Genomic DNA, 23,752 nt, shown 5'->3' with positions numbered 1-23,752 from the left:
TCTTCTCTTTTAAGGAATCCTCGGTAGTTTAAACCACTGGTGTCAAACTCAATTAGAAATGGGAGCCACTAAATAACTTGTCAGGATCCCTGCAGATTCATACTGATTTTGAAAACTACACATTAACAATATAGACATTTTATTGGATTTTTATTTATTAAATATTTCCCAGTTATATTTTAATATGGTTCAGGCCACACTCAAGGAATGTTGAAGACTGCATTGTGGGCTGTGTGTTTGACACCTTTGGCTTAGACAACACATAAGACAACTCAAGATAAGAATGAAACTCAAAAGACTATCACATTGATTGAATAAGCATCCAAGAGGTCATTTTTCTATTCTTAGCAATCTCAAGAGTTGCAAGATACCTTGCTGAGATTCTAATCTTGTTTCCCAATGGAAAATGGAGTCTGATTCAAATTGTTAAGGTAAATTTGGATGAATAACCATAGACTATGTGTTGGAAGTGTTAGCTTGGAATCCATCAAAGGCAAAACAAATGTCTGATAAAATGATACCAAACTAACTATCCAGACCATAACTATGACTGGGGACATGTTGCTGCCTTCCATCCACAGAGATGAACCTGTGGTGTTGCCATCTATAGCAATGAAGATTCACATTCTTGCCCACTCAAGAAATAAGGACTAGGTGTCCTAGTCAGGAAAAGGAGAGAGCAGGATATGGGGGTATCAAGTGGAGACTTAGCTTTATTAGCACCACACTCTAATCAATTCAATTAAATGTGATGATTCTTCTTTAGTAGTTTCTGACTCTTTGGGACCCTATCTGGAGTTTTCTTGGAAAAGATAATAGTTTGCCATTTCTTTCTCCAGCTCATTTATAAATGAAGCAAACAGGGTCAAGTGACTTATCCAAACCACAAAGGCAGTTAAGTGTTTGAGACCAGATTTGAACTGTGGAAGATGAGTCTTTCTGAGCACTCAATCCACTTGCACCATCTAATATTATGCTAATGACTTAGTAATGTTCAATACAACAATTTATAGTGGTAGGTGCCAAATAAATATTTGAAGGTGAATTCTTTGTCAATTCATTTGAACAAACTTTTATTAAGTTTATGAGAACAATCCAAGGATTTCTTGCTTCAATAAACCATAGAACTTAAGTGGAAAGGACCTGAAAAGTCATCTAGTCAAAGCCCCTTTTTGTACAGATGAAGAAGAGACTCAAAGTGACTCCCAGAGTGGATGACATGCCTAGGGCTTTTAGGGTAATAGAGAGTGGAGGCTAAATAATCTCCATCTTCAAATTCCAGAGCCAATAATCCTCCCACTATACTAGACTGCCTCTCCAGCTCGAATATATTACTACCTAAACTCGCTGTAAACACTATTTTAAAATAAATCAAGCTAGCATGGCAGAAACAGAGTTTAGACCAAATTGTCCATCATACACCAAGACAAGTTCAGAGATGAGCACATGATTTAGGTGTAAAGGATGACATCATAATCAAATTAGATGAACATGGAAGAAAATATTTGTTGGTACTATAGAGAAGGGAAGAATTAATGACCAAACAAGAATAGAGAGGTTCACAGAAAGTAAAATGGACAATTTTGACTATATGAAGTAAAAAATGTTTGTATAGAAGCAAAACCAATTCAGCTAAAATTAAAAGAAAATTGGGAGACAAAATTTGCATCATTTAATAAATGTCTCATTTCTTAAATATATAGGGAATTGAATCAAATTTATAAACGTAAGAACCATTCTTCAACTGATAAGTAATCAATGGATATAAATAAGCAGTTTTCAAAGGAAGAAACCCAAGCTATCAATAGCCATATGAAAAAAATTTTCTAAATCACTATTAGAGAAATGCAAATTAAAATAACTCTGAGGGAGCACTTTATACCTATCAGATTGGCAAAGTTAACAACAAAGGAGAACGAACAAATGCTAGAAGGGCTGTGGGAAAATGTACCTTAATGCACAGTTGGTGAACTATGATCTGGTCCAACCATTCTAGAAAGCAATTTGGAAGCATGCTCCCAAATCTATTTAATTGTCCATTCTCTTTCACTCAGCAACACTGATAATAAAGCTATTTTCCAAAGAGATAACAGAAAGAGAGAAAGGACCCAATATGTACAAAAATATTTATAGCAGCCTTATTGTCATGGCAAAGAATTAGAAACTGAGGGTATACCTATCAATTAAGAAAAGAATGAACAAATTCTAGCAACAGAAGCATGTGAAGTGATAAAATGCTATTGTGCTATAAGAAATGATGGACTTTTATTATTACATATGCTTTCTTGAAATGGAAACTTATTCTTACAGATTTTGAATCCTTCCTGATGTTTTGTTAGGCACTTGACAATGCTTTTCCCCCATTTTCTGTTCTTTTTCCATTTTTTTTCTTATTTTGCATTTAAGTTTTAAATAAATACATTTTTTTAAAGAGAGAAAAAAAGAAATGACAAAGAGGATAGTTTCAGAGAAACCTGGGAAGACTCATATGAGCTAATATAAAATGAAATGATCAGAACTAAGAGAGCAATTTATTTACTAACAATATTTCAAAAGACAAACAAATATTGTAAATTAGAGAAAAAAGCCCTATTGAGATTGACATATTTTGGTCAGTTGTGGGGTTTCTCTTGTTTTAGTTTTAAAGGCCTTTATTAAATGTTTGAAAACTGAAACATCATAAATTTAGAGCTAGAAGCGGCCTGTGAAGTCTACTTCAGTTTCTTCATTTTTCAAATGACTTAAAACCATATTTTCTTTTTTGCTTTCTATTTCGGGGGTTGAGGGAGGAAGGGGAAATGTAGCTTATGCAGAAATTTATTTTGCATGATCATATATATATTTTTAAGGGTTTTGTTTTTCTTGCCTTCTCAATGAGTGAAGTAATGGGGAAAGGTGGGAGAGAATTAGGAACTAGAAATTAAATAAAATTAATTACAAAACAAAGTTCTTTCTAGATCTTAGCCTATGATCCCATGGCTGGTTTGTTTCCACAATGTATAACAAATAATACAGTAGCTGCTAGCTATTAGATAAATGTTTGTTGAATTGGATAAATCTGAGATCCTTGGGTCTAGGGATGCCAAATAGAAAACCATTACAGTATAAGTTCTTGCTGATCACCCTCCACAAGTTCCTCAGTCAATGATGTGACTTATGGTGTGGAATTTGGTACCAAAATTAGGGTTCAGTCATGTGAAAAATTCACAATGACCATTCTCTTTGACAAAAGGTAGATTTATTTAGGGAAGAGGTTATAGAGAAAATGGAAGGATACAATAGACCCTGGGAATGGTAAATATGAAATAGAATGGGAGAACATATGAAAGACAAGTTCCTCAGTGAAACTCACAATACCCATAAAAAGGGAGCATCCTATAAGGCAGGGGCGTAACCTTAGCTGGCAGGCTAAATCCCAAAAGGGACTTGGCACCCTAAAAGGTTGGTGAGCTGTAATGAGGAGAAATGGGGTTGGGAAGCATAGTAGAGTTAGAGGAGATACCATGTGGCACAGGGGAAGGGGAAGCGAGACTGGTACCATGGTGAGCTGATCCAAAGGAAGATACCTGCCATGGGATGGCTCACAACTAGGTTTTATAGGGAAAATTTAAGCTCAGGGAGATGACTGGGATTTCTGACAGGGCGTGACAAATTGAAACTGCTGGAGATCTCTATAGAGCATGGGTTCTCAGGGGTTTAACATAACTTGGATTTCAGACTGGACCACCTCCCCAAAGGATGGGACCATGGAGATAAACTGATCTCTATCAGAACCTTCCATCTGCTTGCCTCAGAGATCAATGATCCAAAATAATATCCAGGATCTCATCACTCAAGACTCCATATGGTATGGAGGGGACCCTGGGTTCTAGATAGATAGTCTAACATAGCTTAAACTCTGGCACATTCTGCCATCCTTTGAGTATGGCCCCAGTAGCAGACCTAATCTGTTTCTTGGCTAACTATAGAGATGCATGACCTCAGACAGGCCAACTGGTGGTGCATTTTTTTGGCCATAGCAGTCCAAGAAACAATTAGTAATTTTAGCAGTCTTAAAAATGACTCTCAGTTCTGTTTTATTCCCTTTTGTTTCTTCAGTGGCTATGGCAGAGGAGCCAGAAAGAAGGCAGAAGGCACTCAGATGAAAAGTTTTTAGACAACCAAGAAACTTCTGAGATCCTTGTCCAATGACCAGTGAGTATAAAAATAGAGAGATGAGAAATGTATGCTTAAAAAGATATTTACCATTGTGATGAAAAAGATCCAATACAAAGAGGGCTGTAGGAGAATTCCCTGGGAATGTTGAAGTTTTCCCAGATGCTCCAATTAACAGAGGATGCTGAATCAATTAAACTATGCCCCAGTACACTGCAGAGGGTTGTGGAAGACCTTTGTATTCACTGAAAGGTATTTAGTCTGACCATCTATACAGGAAAGACCAAGTGGATAATGAATATCTATTATCCAGATTTCAGCAAACATTTGATGGTCAATATTTTCTCTGAGACAGACAATACTGATGGACAATAAAGAGGGCCAGAGTTGAACAACCGAAAGGAAGGCTGTATTACATTCAGAAAGTTGTGGAGCTCATCAAACATTGCATGAAAGCAAAGGTTCAACTTTTAAACAAGTTAGTAAATAACATACTACCAGGACTGCTAAATGTCGGTGAGACATGAAACACAATAACTACCACAATATATTAAGGTTGAGTCTGTCTCTCTCCACCTCCATCTGCCCGTTCTCCCTAAATTTGAAAACTGTTAAGAGAACCACTGCCCACTTCTAGATACTTTTAGTTTCCAATTACATATGAAATGTTTCATTTTCCCCCCTTTAATTCCTACTTGGTCAAAAAATTCAGGAAGATAAATTTGAGAACACTTACATATGTGTTTGTACTTTTACAATGGATTGAATTGAACTGATATAGGAAAGGGAAAATGTGATGAAGGTTAGGTTAGCTCCTCTCTTTTAAGGGAAAGATCAACTTCTTCATTATCCTTTCTCCTTAGGTTACTTGAAAAGACACACAAACACACACACACACACACACACACACACACACACACACACACACAGAGTTTTCCCCTTAATATAACATAATGTCCTTGACTGAATTGTTTTATTTTGGGTCTTTATAGCCCCATTACCCGTCACCTAGTAGGTGGCTAATAAATGTTTATTGATTGATATTTTAAAAAAAAAATAAAAGAAAAAAAGTCAATTGAATTTTTTATTTTTTAAACTCTTTTTAAAATACAAAAAAAGAAAGTAAAAAGCAAAACAAAACAAAAAAACACTCCAAAAAAAAAAAGAAATTCATAAGGGGGCACAAAGTCAATTTCTTTACTATTAACGTTAAAATTAATAAGAACTTTTAAATGCTATACATAATCAAATCCATAGTTTCGTATGCAATTCGTTTCTGTTTCTCTTTGTAGAAACATAATATTCCCATGTTCCTCAATATTTCAGTTCATAATCAAAAAGATTCTCTTAAAAAGAAAAAGAGAAAGAGAAATTCTCAAGAACTGTGGAAGTGGAAGTAGGAAGACTGAAGAGACAGAGACAGTGATAGAGATAGAGAGAAACAGAGAGGGAGGTAGTATGGATCAAACAGAGCATGAAAATGTTTACCTTGCTCATTAAAAAAAAAAAATCAACATTATTTCTGATTTAATGGGATACCAAGAAAATCTTTACTTCTACTTTTTTAGGTATGTAAACTACTTTGTAAATGTAAAGTATCATTATTATATATAAAACAAATCTGTCTCCCCAATAGATAAACAAGAATTTATATATTACCTCCTATATGCCAGGCATGGGCTAGGGACTGGGGCTACCAAGACAAAAAAGAAACAGTCCTTAAAGAATTTACATTCTCTAGGGGGAGATTATCTGTCTGTATGTTCGCAAAATAAACACAAGCCAAGTTTTACAGGAAGGTTAGAGCAGCTAGGGAAGTAGCTTGGTGATACAGAGTAGAGTCCCTGGGCTTGGAGTCGGGAAGATTTGAATTTAAATATGAACTCAGACACTCACTAACTTGTGTGAGTCTGGACAAACCACTTAATCTGCCGGAGAAGGAAACGGCAAACTATTCTGGTATCTTTGCCAAGAAAACCCTAAATGAGGTCACAAGAGTCTGACATGACTGAACACGAATAATAACAAGCAAGTACAGGGATCAGGAAATGCTCCATATAGAAGATGATACTTGAGCTGAGCTTTTAAACAAACTATGAAGTGCAAGAAATAAAGATTAAAAGGAAATTCACTCCAGCCATGGGAGAACACCTGTACAAAGGCACCGGGGTGGAATGGGAGATGGGACCTCATGTATGAAGAACTACAGTGACGTTTTGGCTGGATCAAAGACCATACGAAAGAGAGGAATGTACAATAAGGTTGGAGAAAATAGATTGGAGGTAGGTATTTCCTCCCCCACCCTGTGTTTCTTCTAATTGTTCCTTGAGACAGTATTAGGTTAAACTGAATAGTCTAGTCTAAGTATCTCAATGAAAAATGAAGGATTTGAAAGAGAAATAGTCACTGGGAGTCTAGATGAGGTTGAAGGCAGAGGTTGGCAGTCCTATAGACCCAAGAGAGACCTGAAATCTATATGGGATCTAAAATTGCTGGACCTTATACACAAGAAGATTTAAGGATAATGAAGTTTATTTTTATTTTTATTTTTTTGCTCTTAGTTTTGTTGTTTTTTTGCAGTTGGGGTTAAGTGACTTGACCAGGGTCACCCAGCTAGGAAGTGTTAAGTCTGAGATCAAATTTGAACTCAGACCTTCCTGACTTTAGGGCTAGTGCTTTATCTTGCTATTAATTTTTGAGCTATTAAAGTATTTGAAGCTTTTCCCCTAAGGGCTTGTCTTAGTAGTGGAAAGGCCCCTAGGAAAGGCAAACTATGCCATCTGCAGGAGGATAAAGAAAATGACAGAGTTGCAGAGGACTGAAGCGAGCCTGAGGAAAAAGCAAAGTATTTTGTACTAGAAAAGAGGGAAAAGGAGATAAAATAAGGGAAATTACATCTCACAGAGAAAAATAAAATATAACAAAAGAATCAATCCTTCCCCTGCCCCCCCAAAAAAAGCATATGTTAGGCAAGAGCTGTGAGGGATACAAGATAGTAAAATGGAAGGTACATCATTTTGTAGGGAGCTGAGGAAAATTTCACGAAGAAAAGTTCTGGCGAATGGAAACAAGGAGTATGTTTGATAACTCCACAAAAAAAGTAAATAAAACAGTAGTTATGCAGATATAGGAACCCTCAAAAACAGTTAAGGGGCAAAAATCATAACCAACTTACTTAATCACCTTACACATTTGTATAGATAATGTTGTTCATTGTTAAATACCATTACTTCTTATAGATCCACATGTCAATTCTATTTGTTTCTAACAACTCACAAATAAAACCATTATGTTTTGAGCCTTGTAAACCATTGTGCTTGTAAAGGGGAAATAGTGACTATTGTTAAGGGATTCAAATACTGAAATTTCCAGATGATATAAATGGGACCAACAGGTGGCAACAGTGAGAGGTCATCAAAAGTTTCCTTAAGTTCTTTGTGTCAAAAGAGACGCCCCAAAACAAAGATTTTGTTGTTTTTCTTAATAAAGTGTTTTGTAGGGTTTTTTATGTTTTATTTATAAAACATTACAAGTTGAAAATTATAATTATTTGGTATGTCACGAATGGAAATTTCATTTTTCTATACATATAATGAACTTATATTTCCAAAAATCATTAATACTTTGACCAAATTTTCATTATTTTAAAACCTCATCATGACACATATTGCTACCCCTTCATGCTTTCTTTTACTGTACTTTTCTTATCCATGGCTCCCCATAAATCACTGACAAGTAGCAAGTGACAGCCAGGATTTGAACCCTGGAACTTTGATTACACTTTCAGGACTTTTTCCATTGTATCATGCTGTCTCTATCATTGAAAATATTCTGAAATTCTTCAAATGCCATCTAGTTCAATATCCTCTTGCTTATCCTGGGCCATACGCATTTTCTATTTGTAGCTATTGTCCAATTGATGAAATTTAAAATTGTAAGAAATGTTAAGGGTAGAAGTTTGGGAAAATGGATAGTGTACTGGACTTGGATCATGAAGCCATGGGTTTAAATCCTGCTTTATTAGCTGTCTGATTAACACTGAGGCAACTCACTTAGCCTCTCTGTACCTCAGTTTCCTGTTCTGTAAGATGAAAATCAAAGAGTAGAATACTTCACAAGGCTAGTCTAAGAATCATGAGAATACATGCAAAATATCTTACAAAACTTTAAATAGCTATATGGATATATCAATCATTGTGATTGAAAGCAGTCAATACTAAATACTAAATATAAATACTAAAACCGTCCTTCTATCATGGATTACTCTTACCAGGAATAGACATTCTGTAATTCCCCTAGTAATTCTATACTTCATAAAACAAATGTCTCAGTTTTTGTTTCCTTCTAATTTTCTGGCATTTCCTTCCTAACTTTGTGTATGTAATTATGTATATTTCTGATAAGTAATTTTTAGGGACATATATATATATATATATACTTATGTATGTATAAATGTATATGTATATATACTTATGTATACTTATATACGTATATATATATACTTATATATATTATGTAAATGTATATGTATATATATTGACTATTTTTATGTTTTTTTTTCCCAATTAAGTCAATCTAATTCATTTCAGTTAAAATCTACAAGGCAGGGTTGGGTAGAGAGATAGAAACAAAAATAACCATGCCTTATCATAATAGGTCTTAATAAATTTTTGTTAAATTAAATTGAAGTCCTTCCCCCAAAAAAGAGGATAACAGCACAGCATTTTATTACTTTACATCAATATAGGTTTTTTAACCCAAAGGTGACTCTTTTCTTTAGCACTGATAATTTACCTTGTAAAAGGAATCATGGAATAATGTTAAGTCCTTTGAGACAAAAAGTAAGTATATACTCTAGAAGAGACTATTGTCCTTAAATTATTAGTAACCCTGGGTTCAAACCTAGACAATAGCATAAGACTCCCTTCATTGGTGGGCAGAATGATTACTAGAGTTTTATCAAGTTAACTAACCACCATTCTCTCTATCAATGAGGAGATAAAGGTGGAGATCATTCCACCAAGGAGTCAAATATTGTGCATTTGCCTAGGCTTCAATCTCAGGTAACACTATCATCAATGCATCATGGATTAATCTTCCCCTCCCATCAATAAGAAGGTTTTTTTTACTGAGTACTTAATGTACCTTTTATTAGAAAGACCATTAGAGTAGGAAGGCTATTTAGGTAGCCCAATGGCACCAAAATAAGGGCCAATAAACCATACATAAGGATCCCTGTGGGTCACATATTGACTTAGAAAGCCATGTATTAATATTATCGGTATTTTTATTTATTTCTTAAATATTTTTTCTACTTATGTATTAATTTGGTTTGGGCACACTCAGAAGTGTTGTGGGACATACAGAGCCCATAGGTCATGTTTGACATCTCTGATCTTGTCCAAAACTGTCATTTTATATATGAAGAAAATGTGACTTGTCTAGTCTCACAAATAACAAGAATAAGGATTAAAATCCAAGTTTCCAAATTCCAAATCTAGCAACTCTTACCACTACCCCTTCCCTAGTACAATGGAAAGGTAACAACAGCAGATTTGAAATGAGAGGACCTAAATTTAAATCCCAGAAATTACTTCACCCCCAAGGGACTCAGTTCCTTATTGGTAAAATAAGAGATTGGATTGAATGGCCTTCAGTGGTCCTTCTAGATTTAAATCTAAACTTCTGTCTTATCCAAAGTTGCATAATAAGTAAGTTTCTAAGTAGGCTACAGAAACCAGTTTTCTGATGCCAAATCTAGCACTCTTCCCACCAAATTAAAGTTGGCCAGCCTGCTGTTGGGATCTGGAAGTCATGTGGTGATGTTGAATGTGCTCTATAATCTCTAAGAATGAATATATGTGCAGATCTAAGATAATTGCAGAAACAGAACATGTCATTTCATGGGGGTGACAAGTCTGTATTCGAGGCGCCAACAAAAGAAAAGGGGACCAAGGAAACACAGTAACTGGAGTCTTAGCTTTCAGGAATGACCATAAAAGGAATCCAGACAAGCTGTCTACTGTATCTTTCAGATCCCTATAAAAACACTACAAAAAGAATCTTTCATGATGTTGCTATTTTACATGATAAAACCAACTGGGAAACAGTCTTTAATTAATGTTTTGAACTGTTCTCCCATTTACATTAGAAACATCACCTTTTTCTAGCTTTTGTTTCTCAAACCCATTGATCTGCCAGTGCTTTGAAATCCTTGGCAGGAATTCACTCACATCAGTGCTATTTTCAAAGAAAAGAACCCTCTTTCCAGCTCTCTAAATTAAATTTCCACTAGGCTCAAAACCTGGACCACCTTTTTAGTTGTTTTTCTTCAGAGGTAAGAGAAGCTCTTATTAAGTAGCCAAATGAAACAAATGAACATGAAATTAGAACTCCAGTTGTGAAGAATGAGATTTTATTTTAAAGGAGTCTGAATAATCCAAGAATTTAAAAGATTTAGACTTTTAAGGTTTCATGGAAATTTACTATTTAGTCCTTCAAGTTTTCATTCTTTAGGAAATCAGTTTTTATAACAACGAAATAGATATATTTTTCCTTTTCTATCTTTCTGGGGCCAGGGCTCAAAAATTTCTACAAGGGAAAGAAGAAAGTTGGGAAACAATCTTTACAAGTGTCTCTGATATAGGCCTCATTTCTCAAATACATAAAAATGGAATCAAATTTATAAGATTGCAAGCCATTCCCCAATTGATAAATGATCAAAGGATATGAATAAGAAGTTTTCAGATGAAGAAATCAAAGCTATCTATGGGCTTATGAAGAAGTGCTCTAACTCATGTTTGATTAGAGAAATGCAAATTAAACAACTCTGAGAAACCACCTCACATCTATCAGAAAGGCCAAGCTTTCAAACAAGGAAACTTCAAATATAGTCCTGGGGAATATCAATTACAGGAGATACAAAGGCAGACTGATTTCAATCTCAGGAGCAGCCAATTTACTACTACTTTATTTCATTCAAGGAGTTATGAAGATTGAAATAATTCCTCAGATACCTTTTTCTCTTTACATTTTACCTTGCTTCAACTATTCAGTATCTAAGTTACTGACTTTTAATCTGTATGTTTGACCCATTTCCAAATGTTTGTTGAATACTGGTTCACATGAATGTCCAAAATGCTTCCTTTTCCCTCAAAACACTTGCACATTTCCTTCTAATTACCTTGTTTTTATAATTGCAACACCACATTTCCAGGCTTATGGGATACAAAAATTATGGGGGTCATCTTTGTCTCTTCTTAGGCATTAAGTTCTGTTGATACTACCTTTCTAAAACACAGCTGCCCTTCTCTTCAATACCAACATTAACTCTCCCATTAATTCTTGCCTAAATCTTTTCTTGGATAAAATTCCCACTCTTTATCCTGGCATCCACAGACTTTCATCACCTGGCCTAATTTACCTTTCCAAACTTTTTCCCCCTATGACTTCCTTTCATAGCCCAGGCTATGTGAATTTCATCCAGAGCCATCTCCAGTCTTCTTGATCTGTAATTTGCTATTGGACCCAGATGGCTCTGGAGGAGAAAGTGAGATAGCTGGGTGACCTTGCCCAGCCCCAGCTCACTTAAATCCAATCTACTTGCACATCATAGCATCACTCCCTGATATCATGGTCCTATTCGAAAACAAAGGACAAATACAATCACCAAACAACTTTTTAAGCCTCTCTCATCCCCTACTTCCTATCTTACTTAATTATAAATTTGCTTTATCTACTCTGATCTTACTAAACTGGAGTTCTGTTCTAATCTTGCTCAAAATGCACAAAATCTGCCTCCCTTCCTCCTCCATGTTCCCTTACACTTAATGATTTCCTCAGTATTTCTGACTCACTTACACATGAGCTCTCTCTCCTCTGCCTTCTCTCTGCCCTTTGCCTTTTCTATTTGTAACTGAGATCACAGGGAATTCCCTTCTTATGTCTTTTTTTCCTCTTTCTCTTAGATTATAATTCCTTCTGACCCCCAATTTGATTTCATTTCTTTGTTGCTGTCTTCTTTTATTGCATTCTCTATTTAGAAGTTCTTTCTTTCTACAGTTAGTTACCTATAGTAGCTTCAACTGTCTCCTGCATGAATTTCCCAAAAGCTCTTTCCCTTGGGGAAATTTTTAAAAATTATTCTCTTTTGGGTTCTCTAATAATATTAACAAATCATATTTCTCTTGCTGCTAGATTGTGAGTTCTTTGGGGACAAAGACTATCTTTTGCCTTTCTTTGAATCACTAGTGCTTAACACAGTGCCTAGCGGACTTTGTTTTAATTGTTCTGTCATTTCAATCTTGCCCGACTTTTCATATCTCCATTTGGGGTTTTCTTGGCAAAAATACTGGTGTATTTGTCATTTTCTTCTCTAGTTCATTTTACAGTTTAGGAAACTGAGGAAAGTGGGTTAACTGACTTACCCAGGGTCACCTAAGAAATGTCTAAGGACAGATTTGAACTCAAGATGGAGTCTTTTTGACTCCAAGATCAGTCTTCTATCTACTATGTTATCTAGCTGCTCTAGCACATGGTAGTTGCTTAGAAAATGCTAGTTAATTGACTACTGACTAAAACTTTTTTCAGATTTTCCTCTTGAGAAAGAGCTAAGTACAAAAGCTAAGGTCCTCTTTTAAAATGAATTAATGGTGATAATCAAGCTTCATACTTATTTAGAAGACTACTTTCCCCACAGTCATCCAGAGTGATTGGTACTAACACCTAAGGAGAAAGAATTCTTTTTTTGAAATTCAAGGTTATGACATTGATTACAGGAATTCTTAAGGGGAGGTTGTCCATGAAGAAAGTGAATGGTGACTAATTTGGAATGTTAACCCCAAACTATATTTTAACATATTATGAAATTTTCCTTGTTCGAAATTCCTGCAAATGTTACCTGAAACCATCTTGGGGCAGAGAATCATGTTAAAAGGTATGGGAGACTACACCAGTTTGATATTTCTCCCCAAGCTAGACATATAATTTGGTTATATATATATATATATATATGTACATGTATATATATATATAAAATTTATATTAAAGTAGATAAAATTATTTCTGGCAGACTCAAAACTAAATCACAAAATACTAATATTAAGCTTTTTTCAAGAAGAAAATGTCAAGTTAAAATGAAAGGCATTTTACCATAGAAAGGAGAATTCTTCTGACAAATTGACACACAAGTTCCTAGGGTCTGACATTTCTAGGAAAAAGAAAACTTGCCTGGTTCAGAATAAAAGCAGACTAATTTACGCTGCAAGAGTAGAGAACTCCAAATACTCTCTGTGGCTTCCTCTTACTGAGCTAAGGCTAACCACGGAATATGGAAGAAAGGGATAGGATCAGGAGGGACCTCCTTGAGGGATGATGAGAAATCCCAGATGAAATAAGCATAACTGACTGTAATTAGAGAAGGCTTTCTTCTCCCCGGAGCAGGAACTGATTTAGGAACTAAGAAGTAATTACACTACTTCAGGGTGGCAGAATGAGGGAGGGGTACTACAGAAAAGAGAAGAATGTCAAGGAGCTAGGGGTCTGGCAGGCTCAGAGACCAGCAAAGGGGGGGAGGAGCCCTCTGAGAATAGTGTGCTGTTCTCTTATGCCAGTTAATTGACGTTTTCCCCAAAGAGAGGCGAGGGAATGTTGATAATGAGGACCTTTCTCCAAGGAGAAAGAGGGAAAAGGTCTCAGTTGAAGAGATGGTGAATCATTTAAAGGAGGAAAAAATGCTAGAGAATCACAGATGACAAATGGAACTTTCTTCCTGAAACATCCAAGTGATTTCTACAATGTTTTTTTTTTCCTGATGCTAGTTTATTTTCAATTTTATGGATACTTTAAATGGCAAAAACTAACCAGAGACTCCTACAATGTGCACATTTCTACAAGCTTTTTCATAGAAGATATTGTTTATTGACTAAGAGCCTATGTATGAAAATATACAAGTATGTGTACCTAAACATAGCATAAAAAGGCTTTCATTGAGTAAGTGCTAAAAACAGGATGGTGTAGTATGAGAAGCAGAGTGGTTGAGGGGAGGGGAATTCGGCCTCAAAATCAGGAGATTTAGTTCCTATTTCTGGTTTAGGCAATCCCTATTGGTGTGACTATAAACAAATCACTTAATGTCTAGGAGTCTCTGTTTCCCTAATAGCAAAATGAAGAGGTAAGACTACATGACTTTTAAGGTTCCTTTAGATCTAATTCTATAACCTAATGATCCTATGGAGTTAGACTTGATAAAATCAATTAGGCCATCAATGAAGGACTTCCCAACTGGAAATCCAATGGCTTCCTCTCAGCCCAAATCCTACTCCAGCTTTCCTCAGGATTTGGTAATGTTGACTACTCCTTCCTCCTTGATTCTTTTTCCTCCTTTGGGTTCTATGACTTTGCCCCTCATTTAAGTTCTCCTCTTAGCACTTTGACTTATTCTTTTTATTCCCTTATTGTTCTTCCTCTTGTTCCCTAAGTGTGGCTATTCTTAAAAGCTGTCAGGTCTCTTCTCTCACTATATGCTCTCTTGGAAATCTCATCTACTCTATTATCATTTCTACTCAGAGGACTTTCAAATCTCTCCAGCCCTGGCTAATTTCCTAGTCTTTCATTCTAATTAACTGCTGATGTACAATAAGAAGTCTCACTAACACCTCAAATTCAACCTGTCTAAACCTGAACTCAAGTTTGAACTCATATGGCACAGTGGATAGAATATGAGACTCGAAGTAAAAAGATTCCAAGTTCAAATTCTATCTCTGACACTAGCTTTGTGAGCCAGGGCAAGTTACCCACTCTGTGTGCCATGTTTCCTTATCTATAAAATAGAGATAACAAAAATACCTACCTTCCATTATGAGGAGCAAATGAATTAACTTATGTAAAGTGCTTTGAAAACCTTTGAAATGTGTGATACAAGAATGCTATTTATATTTATAATTTTATATAATAATTATTTATAACATTATTATTCTTCATCCTAAGTCTGCCTAGCTTTCTCATCCTAACTTTTCTACTCCTGTTGATGAAGCCACCCTTATTCCAATCATTCAGGATCAAATATCAGAAATGTTCTTGACTCTTTACCTCACTACCCTCTACAGTCAAATCAGTTGATAAATCATGTTAATTCAATTTCTCAATTTTTTATAACATCCATCCCCATCCTGCCCACTGTCACAACTTTTGAATGATTAAGTCCCTAGAGGTAATCAGTGGACCTGTGGATTGTTGATGGCATAATTCTGTGGAGTATTATTTTTATTAATTATTGTTATTATTCTTTGCAATATGCTTAGAAAATGTCCTCAAATAATTTGCATTTGCTCTTATGTATATACAATGTATATAGAAATGTAACTTCACAATCTAAAAATTTGTACCATAAGTTTATTGATTGTTTTGGTTTATACTCTCAAATGGCTCTGAAGAAAGCATACCACATTTTTCTAGGCAAAGAAAAAAGTGTATTTTAATATATTATAATATTTTGTTTATATTTATTTTTGTTTATTAATATATTATATTATTATTTAGTATATTATATATAATGTTTTAATATATAAGTATATTTAATGTAAAAGTATATTTTAAAATGATCTCTTCAGTTATGCCATTTGCAAAAAATAGAAATAAAATTGAATTTACCCAAAAACATCAGACCCCAGTTTTCTCACCTTTAAAATGAGAAGATTAGACTAGATGATTTTTAATATCTTTTCCAAGTTCTGATTTAGAATGAATCCTTCTCTGGTTTTAAACAAACAAAAATAATAATACCATAACTATTAGTTTTGCCTTAATAAAATCAGTCTGGTGTTTTGAGTAACCAGAGGAACAAGAGGAAAGGACAGTATAGTGAAAGAAACAGGGGCAACGAGGTGGCTTAGTCGATTGAGCACCAGCATAGGAATATAGGGGATCTGAGTTCAAATTCAGCCTTAGACACTTATTGTCTATATGATCCTGAACAAGTCACTTAAATCTGATTGTCTCAAAAGAAAAAAAGAGGAGATAGCGCTTGAAATCAAAATACCTAGATTTTCCATTAATTAATCTGTGACCTTGGGAATGTCATTGAATTCAAACTGGAAGGAATTTGGGAGATTTAGTCCAACTTTCTAATGTTAAGGTGAGTGAATTTAAGCCTTTAAACAGAAATGGCTTGCCCATGGATTCTAGATTCAGAGTTCCTTCCAGGTTGCCACTTCAGTCACCACATTTGGAAAATGAGGAACGTGGAGATAGATCTCTATGGTTTATTCCAACTCTGACATGGTAGAATTCTGTAAGAAAATGCAAATTTTTTTTTCTTGCAATCACCACAGGCCTTTTACGACTCCACTCACTAGAAATACCTCTGACTGGAAAATGTCTGCAGTCTTGTGGGTTCAGTAGAAGCTGTCCCATGGAATACATCATAAATGGGGAGGAACATTCCAAAGAAGCCTAACTGTTTGAATTGGAAATGTGTAGAATATTCACAGGACAGCTTTCACACTAACCCACAGACAATAAAAACAAACCAGATTATGGCTTCACCTTGGGGTGGTTCTCCAAGTTTCAATAAGCATACTCAAAGACCATAAAGGCTGCATTTTCTCCTGCTTTTTATTTTTAGCCAGTAATGTGTTTGCAACCATTCCTCTACTGACATTGGGAACTTTATTTTCAAGTATAAAAAATAATCACAGCTCTATTTTCATGACCTTTCCTGCAACTCTTTATTTCTCTAAAGGCACATGCAAATAAACAAACCCAAAGTCTTTCCCTGTACCCTCCTCTTTCTTTCCTTTTTTTTTTTTTGCTGAGGCAATTGGGGTTAAGCGACTTGCCCAGGGTCACATAGCTAGGAAGTGTTAAGTATCTGAGGTCACATTTGAACTCATGTCCTCTTGACTTTAGAACTGGTACTCTGTTCACTGCACCATCGAGCTGCCCCTACCCTCCTCTTTCTTTAGGTTAACACTTCCATGACAAAGCACAAAGTAATGACTAAAATTCTGCCTCTAGAATTCCTGTCATTGTAGAACATAAAGAGTGTATGGAGGTCAGTGTTAATTGAAGTTGGATATAACTATTATGCAGGGCAGCTAAATGGCACAGTGGATAGAGTGCTCATCCTGAAAGTCAAGAAGTTCCTGTCTGCCTTACTCACTGTGTGATCCCGAGCAAGTCACTTAACCCATTTGCCTCAGTTTCCTCATCTGTAAAATGATCTAGAGAAGGAAATGGCAAATCACTTCAGTATCTTTGCCAAGAAAACTCCAGGTGGGGTTGCAAAGAATCCAACACAACTGAAAAACAACTGAATAACAACTACAAGAACAGCAAATGACCTTATTAGACTAATGATGAAGCATACCTCATCCTGGCAAAAAGAAGAGGAGGTCTAGAGATGCAGAATGAGACCTATTTTCACATAACTTACAATACTCTGGGTTGCTTTGCTTGACAATAATTATTTGTTACAAAATTTGTTGTGATGGAGGTGAGATAATGGATGGTAAAAAAAAAAAAAAAAGATGTGAAAAAGAGAAAGAAAGAAGGGAAGAGCATCAATAAAATATTTTAGAAATTGTAGCATTTCCTCTGGACTACTGTCCTGACTCATATTTTCACACTTAGAAGGTTGGGTCCTGTTACCTTGAGTTCTAAAGGTAACCCAGTAGTGTCTATTCCTATAATTATAATTCATGGGTTTCCACCAGTGCGTTTCCTATCAGCAACCAAACAGCAGACAAAATTAGTTCTTAGGAAAGGCATTTACCAAGTTAGAAAAGAAGCAACAGTAGTTATAAAATGTTCTTTTCATAAATCTGGAGTGTACTTTCCTACAAATAAACATAGCATTATAAGAAGAGTAAGCACAAACTTTAAAAATACAATAATAATAAATGACATGTATAAGATACATATGTAGTAAAGATGATACATAATTTCTAGTCTGATAGAATCCTCATATCATGTTCCGAAGGTTATTCCTTTCCATAGGTGTAAAACATCTTTCTCCCTCTGGTGACTCTATATCCCAATCTATCTGGAGTATATATCTTTCCTTCCTCAATTATGCCTTGAGCTCTCAATCTGTAGAAGGGTATCTATTTCTAGACAAATTGCTATTAGATACTATGACTGATGGGGTAGGAAGAAGAGAAGAAAATTCTGTGCTCTCCTTTTTTCATGCATCTCTTCTCTATCCTGACTGCCTCAAGTTCCTTAGGGCTTAGTTATTTAATGCTCCCAGAGGTATGTGTGGCTAATTTGTTTTCTGTCAATAACATTATTCCTTCTTGACTCAAAAGGAAATGATACCAAATAAAAGGATCAGGGAACTGATGCATCTCTACAATTACATTAATACTTTGTAGTTACATCTGAGTTTTCTAAATTGTATCATCTGAATTGTGTGTGAGAATCTCCTCCCCTATTAAATATACAGGGAAAAAAAAAAAACAACCAAAAATTCGGAAGGGGACACAAACAGGGCAACTTTATTACTATCTTGTTAAATTTAATATATATATTTTTTTTGGGGGGGGGAAATGTACATAATGAAAGTTCAAGGATTCATATACAATCCTCTTTTTGTTTTTTTTATTTTTAAATGTTTCTTGATGATTGAGATAATAAAAACATTTTTAAAATTTGTAATTTGAGTCATTTCTAATTCTGCTCCCTCCAACTCTTAAATTGTCCTTTACAATCCAGATCTGAAATAGTTTTGACTATTCCCCCAGTGATTAGACTTTTGTTCACATCTAGACATCTAGATGTAATGAGAGGATCATGTGTCTAGAATTGAAAGGCACCTTGGAGATCATCTAATTTTGTAATGGTCAAAGGAGGCTATAACCTGCCCTGGAGAGAACTACAGCCTTATCCTGAAAGCAAGGGATGTGGAATCAACCAATCAGAAGATGAAAAGATGGGTCAACATCCTATCCACCCTTCTTATAAGCTGGACATAACCCCAATGCTTGCCTTTATTCTTTTCTCGTTCTTCCCTTCTCTCTATTGTGAAAACTCTTAATCCTTTGCCACTTCAGAGCCCAGAACAGGTATAACATATCCTTTACCTACTTATATAGCAAGCAGCATCAGTGAATGTGCCATTGAGAACATTTCAACCCTACCTCAAGCATTGCCAAATTCATTTCTCAATTTGTACCCACCACAGGTGCTTCTATTGTAAGATTCCTAACAATCCCTTTTTCGAACTCTGGGAGATGACTAAAAACCATTACATTGAATTCCCAGTCCCTATATTTATGCACACCTGCATCTTTGATTTCCTTCACAAGCTAATTGTACAATAATTCAGAGTCTGATTCTTTTTGTACAGCAAAATAATGTTTTGGTCATGTATACTTATTGTGTATCTAAGTTATATTTTAATATATTTAACATCTACTGGTCATCCTGCCATTTAGGGGAGGGGGTGGGGGGGGGTAAGAGGTGAAAAATTGGAACAAGAGGTTTGGCAATTGTTAATGCTGTAAAGTTACCCATGTATATATCCTGTAAATTAAAGGCTATTAAATAAAAAAAAAAAAAAAAAAAAAAAATCCCTTTTTCATTTTGTGTGAAACAGAATAAGTTGCAGGTATTTTTCAATATGCATATCACAAATTTCCTTATATTATCTTTTCCCCCAAGCCCACCCTTTTTCCAACCTTTCCTATTACCCTCCAGGTCACTACTATTCTTCCAGTCACCCACATCCACAACTTGTGTGATTATACCCTAATTCCTTGATTTTCCTCCCCCATACATAGTCAATTAATTAGTTGAGATAAATCTTTATTTCTCTCTATATTAACATCTTTTGCATTAGACCCACTTTCTGTAGTCCCACAGACACCACCCTAGCTCAGTCCCTCATCACCACTTGTAATAACTTCCTAATTGGTCTGTGAAGTGATTTTCCTAAAACATTAGTCTGATCATATCACTTCCTTGCTTAGCAAACTTCAGTGACTCCCTATAGACTCTCAGACTAAATACACTATCTTCTACACAAAGTATTTTCTGAGCTCAACAATTATTGCTCTTCTTCTCAAACTACCTTGTATTTAATTATTGACAGTTATTCTGCATATACTTACAAATAAATTTTGTCTTCCCTGTTAGAATATAAGCTTCTTGAGAGCAGGAATTGTTTCATTCTTTGTATTTGCAACACTAGCATCTAGTACAATGCCTGGCCCATGATAGGCACTTAAAAAATAATGATGAGTTGATGAATTGATTATTATCTTTAGCTTATCCTTTTAAAATTTATATTTCTGTGTTTTGAAATACATAATGATTAGTCCATTCTAAGTAAATACATGTATACGTATAAAAATATATTAAACATAAATGAATATATGTACACATATACATATATAAATATGCATATATTTGTGTTAAAAAAATTTACCGATGAGGTATATGATCAAAAAATTTTGGAGATGCCAAATATAATATAATCCTTTAATCTCAAGATGAAAGAACTGGGACCCAGAAGAGTTAAATAATTTGATCATACAATTCAAGCAGATAGTAAGTAGCAGAATTGTGATTTGAACCTCAGTTTAATATGAAATACATTATTATCTTTAGCATTCTTCTTGTCATTAGAGCTCAAAGACCTAAGGAACAAAGGTAATTGAGGCAATAAGTCATTAATCTCAGTAGCTTCATAGGAACATATAATAGCAGAAACCGTAGACTGAACTAAATTAGAAATAGGAAAAGTGAGGAACCCAAGCTGGATGCCAGACCAGTACAAAAGCTCAGGCTACTTGATGGAAAAGCTGCTGAAAATTTAGCAGGTCAGATTTATGCTTTAAGCAATGAAAAGGTTAAAAGGATCAGAGGGAAAAACCCCCACCTAATCGTGTTGTTATTGAACAAACCAACCTCAGTTCACAGCAGGTCTCAGCATGACTTATTAGCTCAGGGCCACCTGCTGGGTGATATTTGCCATCAGAAGGTTGGAAGCCTGATCCTTTAGAAATCTGTTCATTTAAATCTGACTCATGAATAAAAGAAAATCCAGGCCATTGCATTTTATTTTGGTCCTCAAATATTGATCATCTTTCAATATGTTGATTCAATGTGCATAGATGGATCTCTTTTTTAATTATAAGACTTTTATCTGTAACCTGCCTCTTCCATATGCCCACCCTTCAATGTGAGTCCTTGAAGGGTTTACTCAAGTTCAAGGCTCATTAACTGAATGTAAACTCATTCAGAGCAGAAATTGTTTTGCTTTGTATTTCTAGGGACAAGCACAATGCTTAATTAAGGCTTGATGATTGATTTTCATTTGACATCTATGCCAAAATTTAGATCACAAATTGCCTTCCAATATATCATTCTATGAGGCAAAACTAGAAGACAGGTTAAAAAATAGTCCATTACTAAATGAGTATTTGATTACTAGAGAAAACTAGAAAGGTAAATACAGTGGAACAATTGTATGAATCAGTGTTTATATCCTAATAGAGGGAGAAAAACAATCGTCTTAGAACTGTATTATTTTCACAGATCAGAGAGGGAGTAAAATAAGACAAACATAGGACCTTGGGATAATGTTATTATGTTTTGATGTTATTAAGTGAAGAAAGAAAAGAGATTAAAATTATTAAATTATTATTAATAAATAATTATTTTAAAAGCAATTATCAAGTAAAATCTCTTCTTCATTCATATACTTCTCCTCCCTACTCTAAAATGCATAGCAGTATATTCTTTTGTGTTGCTGGTAGAAAAAGGAACATGTCAGCAGCCCAAACAACTACATTCCTAGGATTGTGTCCCATCTGAAACACATTGCTGCTGCCAATGCTGCTGTTTCCCTTAGCCAATGCTGGTGTCACCTACACATCTATTTTCCCTCCTGAGCATCAAGCTATCATATCCTCTGGGCTTCTTTCTCCTCTAGGCTACCAACTGTTTGTTCTTTGTTGGATGCTACTTCCTGCTGCTGATTCTCAATCAAAGCTTCTGAGATATCTCCTGAACTGCAACTGTTATGCTGACTCTTTTCTTCCAAGGAATGACACTTTTTGGAAAGATAGACTATAACAGACTTTTAGTCAAGATGGTGAAATGAATAGGAGCAGAACCATGCAGTGCTCACAGATGCATTCCAGAAAAGAAAAACAAAAGAGTATAGGACTGAGTAATGATGAAAAATCTCAGGAAAAAAACAAATAAGCAAAGAAGAAATAACAAATATCTTACACTATATGTCAAGATAAGCTCCAAGTAAGTATATAACTTAGATAGAAAGAATGGTATTATAAATGAATTAGAGAAGACAAGGAGGAAATTATATGTCCAGATCGATGAATAAGGTCAGAATATATAATTGAACAAGGAAGGATTATAGAAAGTAAAATGGATGAATACAAAAAAAAAAAAAAATTTAAGTCGTTACACAAAAAAAATGAATGCAACTAAAACAAAAAGAGAAATAGATAAATGGGGGGGGGGGAGAAATCTTTGCATTGTTTTATAAAAATATCATTTCTAAGATAACTTATTAAAATGTTTAAGAATAGCAACTGATAAATGGCAAAAGGTAGGAATAGGCAGTTTGTGGAAGGGATATATAAGCTATCAATACGCATATTAAAACGTTTTAAATTACTAATAAAGAAAAAGGAACATTAAAACAACTCAAGTTTCATCTTACACCTATCACCTATAAAACTGATAAAGTTGACAAAAATGGAAAATGAGAAATGTTTGGGTTACTGTCAGATACATATAAATAAACATATATATGATATAATTTAGTATAAAAATAGATATATTATTCTACTTTTGGAGTAGCTATAAATTAGTCCAGATATTCTGGAAAATAATTTGGAATTATATTCAAAAAGTTATTAAACTGTGTATACTCTTTGATCTAGCAATACAACTAATAGATCTATATTCTAAAGAGATCAAAGAGGAAAAAAAAAACCCATGTGTACAAAAATATTCATATAAGCTTTTTTTTTTTTTTGGTAATAGCAAAATGGTTAGAAACTAAGGGGATGTCTATCATTTGGGAAATGGATGAACATATTATGGTTTATGAATGGATTAAAATTTAACTGCTGTAAGAAATTATGTTGGGGATGGTTTCAAAGACTTGTATCGAAGTCTTGAGAAAATTGAGAGGAATTGTATGAATTGATATGAAGTGAAGTGATCAGAACTAGAATTGTGTATCTAATAATACCAATATTATAAACACAAGTATCTTTGAAAGACTGAAGGACTCATAATGAAAAATACTACCTACCTCCTGACAAAGAGCTGATGGATTTCAGATTTGAAATGTATGTGGTTTTTGGGGAGGCTTTTGGACATGGACATTGCAGGGATTTGTTTTGCTTGACTATCCATATTTATAACAAGCTTTTGTCTTTTTTCCAGGGGACGAGAAAGTAAGAGGAAGAGAAGGTAGATTTACATTAATTTTTAAAATAAACTTTAATTTAAATTAACTTTAATTTTTAAAAACATATATAAAAAGATTAATTACCTTCACTTAGCCAAAAGTCAGCAAAAAAGAAACACTTAAAAGCCCACAGGCAATAAAAAGGGA

The 23,752-nt window shown here is 34.7% G+C and overlaps 1 protein-coding gene across 1 annotated transcript in view; it reads right to left on the bottom strand.

The window, feature by feature from the left end:
- Positions 1 to 23,752, bottom strand: part of NIM1K (NIM1 serine/threonine protein kinase) — a 74,592-nt gene that overhangs the window by 19,887 nt on the left and 30,953 nt on the right. The gene's annotated exons all lie outside the window — the stretch shown is intronic.

This window comes from Sarcophilus harrisii, chromosome 1, assembly GCF_902635505.1.
Source record: "Sarcophilus harrisii chromosome 1, mSarHar1.11, whole genome shotgun sequence".
Classification (NCBI taxonomy): domain Eukaryota; kingdom Metazoa; phylum Chordata; class Mammalia; order Dasyuromorphia; family Dasyuridae; genus Sarcophilus; species Sarcophilus harrisii.
The sequence above is the reverse complement of the archived record's forward strand: the minus strand, read 5'-3'. Positions and strand labels throughout refer to the sequence as shown.